General features: G+C 54.3%; 1 long non-coding RNA gene across 2 annotated transcripts; it reads left to right on the top strand.

The window, feature by feature from the left end:
- The first annotated feature begins 56 nt into the window (after positions 1-56).
- Positions 57-4,472, top strand: LOC136024164 (uncharacterized). 2 transcript variants are annotated; one of them, XR_010616762.1, is made up of 4 exons: positions 57-83; positions 434-625; positions 806-891; positions 3,568-4,472. It is a non-coding gene; the product is annotated as an uncharacterized LOC136024164 (long non-coding RNA). The 2 variants fall into 2 exon arrangements; XR_010616761.1 differs by lacking the exon at positions 57-83 and having other exon boundaries at positions 311-625.
- Positions 4,473-4,772: the final 300 nt, after the last annotated feature.

The following is a 4,772-nucleotide window of genomic DNA, read 5'->3' on the forward strand; positions in this document are numbered from 1 at the left end:
GCCGCCGCCGCCGGGGCCGCGGCTCCCGCTCGCGCTCCCCTCCTCCTCCGCCGCCGCCGCCGCCGCAGCGCTACGTGGCCGCCGTCAGTCTCGCGACTCCGCCGCGCGCACGCGCGCGCGGGGGCGCGCCGAGGGGTTGTTGTGGGGGGGGGGGGGGGGGGGGAGGTGGTTGGCGCGCGCGGGGCGGGGAGCGCGCGCGCGCGGGGAGGGAAGGGACGGGGCGGGGGGGGGGGGGGGCACCCACAGGGCGAGGGGAGCGCGGCCGGCGCGCATGCGCAGTCAGGCTCTGCCTCGCTCCCACCTCCCCGCTGCTCACCTCCGGCAGCGGCGGGGCCGCAGGTGAGGTGGGGGGGGGAGGTTGCGCATGCGCGGGGCTCAGGTGAGGCGCCGACCGTTAGCTCCGCTGAGGTAATTAGGGCCGCCCTAATTGCAGCGCGCTGCGGCCGGCCCGGCCCGCGCCTCGCCGCGGTGAGGCCCTCGGTCCCAGCCCTGCACCGGCCGCCGTGACAGCGCCGGGCTCGGCGCTCCCGTCCTTACCGAGAGACGTGGGTGATGCCTCAGAACGGGAGGCGCGGGGAAGGGGCCGGTGTCCCGCAGGCTGACAGAGCTGCCCCGCGGGAGCCAGGTAAGAGTCAAACGAGCCTTATCACCGAGGCCCCGCCGGGTTTACAGTAGCCGGAGGAGTCGGTTGCTTTTGTTGTTGTGCCAAACCCCAGCTCCCACTTGTTCCAATCTTCCTCTCCTCTTCAAATACTAATAACTGCTTAACTCTGGCCTGTGGTTTCTTGCTCTCACCCACCTGCAGGGCCCGGGCCTGGTGTGTGAGGGAGATGTGACAAGAAGTGTACAAGCCAAATGGGTTTTGCTGGTAGAGCTCCCTGTTGGCAGCAGGTATGGGGCTCACGAAAGGACGTGGGGAGGGTCGGGGCTGCTGCTTTCCAGCTGGCACAGCATCTCACAGTGGTACCACCTCCCCGAGGAAGCCGCGAAGCCTCATCCATAGCCTTTGAAACCACTGCTGAGCGCTGTGTAGGAGGGAAGAGCACTGCTGTGGTTTGGGTTTGGCAGCAGGAAAAGAATTAGCCAGAGTAGCAGAAACAGGAAAAGGGGGAAGGGCACCACTTTGCTACTGTTAGCTGTTTCCCAGGGATTTCGGGAATCTCTTGTGCCCTGTAGCTTTGGCTTCCTCTTGCCCCCTTCTCTGTCTTGTGTCCCTGCTGTAGTTTTAAATCCTTTAGTCTACAGTCTCTTCCCTACCTGTGATTTCTTTCCTTATCTGCTTTGTTTGCTGCAAATGCCCCCTTAGCATAGGGCACTTGATCTGAGGTTGTGCATAACATCTCTACACCCTCACCCCTGATGTATGTAACGTTACATGCCAGTGTGTTTGACCTGCTCTTGATTATTGAACATAAACCCTGAGATTTGAGCTCCCTGTGCAGAGCAGGGATTGGGGTTTTCAAAGTTCAGAGTCAAATAAAAGGGGCAGAGTAGGCTGGGGAAGCCCCATGGTGGGATCAGAACAATGCTGTCAGTTTTCTTCCTTGCTCCAGCCCCTGCTGTGGGGGCACAGGAAAGGAGCAGGGCAGGGCAGGGTGTGCTTTACTCTGCCAGACCCATGGGAGCTGTAACAAGCTACCCCAGTGCAGAGCAGCTCCTGGGCTGTTCTGAGCTCTGCTGCGACCAGTGTGTAGTTGGAGAGGGAGGGGGTACCAAGGGAAAGCATGGACACTGCTTAGTGCATGGCACCCTTGTGCAATGCAGCTTCTTGAGAAAAATAGAGAGAGGATGTCAGGGATGTGGTGCTGCTTTTGTGGCCCTGCTTGTGTCTGTCAGCATCAGTGGTGGCCTAGGGAAGAGAGAGCTGCAGAGGCAAGTGACTGTCCCCAGCCTCGCTGCCTAGTTTGGCTCCCGCATGTCATATGCTTTCTTCCCTATGTGCTTAGCTAATGGAGGGTGACAGCTCCTCACGGTGCTCCCAGGGAGGGATCCAGCTGAGGGGCTGGCTGTGGCACTCAGCCCTGTTCCCACAAGGAAGCCTGCTCAGCTATTTACATCCCTCTCTTTGATGTAGCTTTTGACATGAAAAGACATGTCAGGCAGGTAAAGGGAAACAACCAGAATGCAGCAACAGCTCCACATCTCTTGCTTGCACATGAGCTGCTCCTTAGCACACACCTGCCTCACAGCCACAGATCCTTATCAGCCCTCTCATTTCCTTGCTGTCATCTCTGCTTTCCCTTCACACTGGTGTCTGACTTTTAGAGGCAACTCTCTGCAGCTCATCTCTAGCACAGTGAGATGCTGTGGCTCCTGTGCCCCCTCTTTCAAGCATTTCACTTCTCTCTTGAGTATAACCAGTGTGGGAAATGCCCTTGCGTGTCCTCCTCATTACATGTGGTGCCAGGGGCAGGTGACAGAGATCTTCATTTCCTCCCTAAACTGCTTCACGGTCTCAGCAAGCAGCTCTTTGCAACTCGCTCCAGAAGTAGCAGCAATACAGCAGCAGGTGACATTGTCCCTCCTTGGAAAACAGGGCTTTTTTTCTGCTAAGCAGCTTAAGACCTTTCAGGGTGAAAAGTACAATGAAAGTATGAGAACTTGCTAGGGCATGGTCCACAGACACGGCAGAACACAGCGTTTACCCACCTGGGTTTTTCTCCTAGAGGATGAGATGTTCTAGACTTGCTGAGAAAGCAAACTTAAATAAGAGTATTGTTGAGATGCAGTGAGCTCTGTGGTGGGGATAACCACTAGCACCAGCTGCAGAACAGTGTGGGAAGGAGACAAATCAATGGTGAACTCCTACTTTTATCAGCTGTTAATTTTCCTGTGGCGTGGGCAGGCTTCTTGGGTTTGCAAAGCTGTGTGTTCCTGGGCAATCCCTGAGCCATCTGCTCTAGTTATTTCCTAGGGCTTTCAGGCAGCAAACTAGGGCTGCAACCCTCTAGTAGGAGCACTGCCTGCAGTTCCCTGGGAGCTGTGCTGCTGAGAGATGGGGCCCAGTTTCCAAGAGCTCTTGGCTTTCCCAAGGCAGCCATGGGTAAATCTTCTCTACTTCTTCCACACTCCTGCTATGATGATTTCTTAGGTAACTCAGCAGGCAGTTCTTTCTTCCCACAGCCAACAGGGATATGGGCTGCCTTCCTGCTGTCCTACCTACCTCCTCCCACTGTGAGGTGGCTCTTGGTGGTTTGTTGGTGCTGGTGACAGGGCTGGCACTAAGCAGGGCCAAGTAGAACAGTATTAGCTCTTCTCCATGTGCTTGGTATTTTACCAAGGCCTCCATCCTAACAGTTCTGGTTTGGAAACAGCCTGAACTGGGCCTGACTTGACACTTGTGGGAACGCAGTTGGGAATGGGACCCTTTTTTCTCCTTCCCCAAGGGAGAAAGGTCCTTGGAGCTCAGTGCTCCTCAGGGACCCTGCAAAAACTGGGCCCTGCCCCACTGGGAAAAACAAGCCAAGGGGGAGAAGAGAAACTGGGGCACAGACAGGGTGCTGATACCTTGCTCACCAGGGCTGAAACCCAACCAGTTGACTCTCACATTAATGCCTTATTCTTTAGGTATCCAGATATGTCCTGCAGGATTCAGGATCCTCTCAAGCAATGGGAAAGGAAGCAAAAGGAAAACAAAGGGTTTTTCCTGCTAGCTCTTGTCACAGGAAGTCCTGTGCTGTCTGAGGGAACCACCACCACTGAGCACAGAGGCGCTGGGCTGTGTCGGAGAAAAGTAGAAGTTCAAGCAGAGGAAATTCCTGTTCTTATTCTCCCTTCTCCTTTACTAGTTAAGTGTAAGGCCACAATTAAAGATTAACTGCCTCTAAATAATATAGCAGAACTAACACCCACCAGCATCTCCTTGTGCCAGAGATTAGACCTTTGGAGCAGCAGGGTACAGCAGAGTTGCCATGCAGTAAGCACCTGAGAAGCAGAACTGCAATACCAGTAGCTTTAACTCTGCCTCCTCTGCAAGCTGAGGGGCAGATCTTCAGGGAGCCAGCATGGCCAGCTGGGTTCAACATGGTTTTACAGGGCTTCCTGCATTCATGGCTTGAGCTCAGCTGGGGGAGGGCAACAGTAACAGCCTTGTGTGACACAGAAAAGCCTGGCAGATGCCCTTGCAGGTTACTAACTTGCTTTGGGGTACCGCGGGCAGGGTAACATGACCTGTACTGTCAGAGCTATTGGCCTCTGCATAAGAATCATACTACAAAATAATAATAAAAGAGTTCTCTTTGGGTAGTCTTGGTTTTCTGCCTCTTATTTTTCTTAAGGAAGATGCAGATTCTGGGGTATGGCAGCTGAACAAGGGCAGGTTGGAAGGGAGAGAAACTCGCAGAGTTGGGGGTTTTACTCTTCTGTTGTCTGTTTAATCAACTTTGGTGTTTGTTACACTGTGATCTCATGTGGTCTCCCCAGCAGACTGGCTACATAGTTCCAAAGTTTGGAGAGGGTTGGTGATTGTTGAATGGAAACCCTGCCCCAGCAGGCTGTTAGAAACATTTCTGTTCCGGTGTTAGAGCACCTCTGCTATGATCAGCATCAACCCCTACCAAAGCAGTGTGAGTAGGGTCTATGTACTGTGGCTGGTGAGGAACAGACTGGTTTAAGTGGAGTCCTGCTGTTCACACCCAATCTTCCAACCTAGCTGTTTAGGTAGAAACTTCCCTCTGGGTTTGAAAAGCTGTGCTTGGGAGGAAGATGCTGTAAACAACAGAGAAACAGAGCTGTATTTACCAGCTTTGCAGAAGGGGCACTGCAAGATTTCT

This window comes from Lathamus discolor, chromosome 20 (genome assembly GCF_037157495.1).
Source record: "Lathamus discolor isolate bLatDis1 chromosome 20, bLatDis1.hap1, whole genome shotgun sequence".
Classification (NCBI taxonomy): Eukaryota; Metazoa; Chordata; class Aves; order Psittaciformes; family Psittacidae; genus Lathamus; species Lathamus discolor.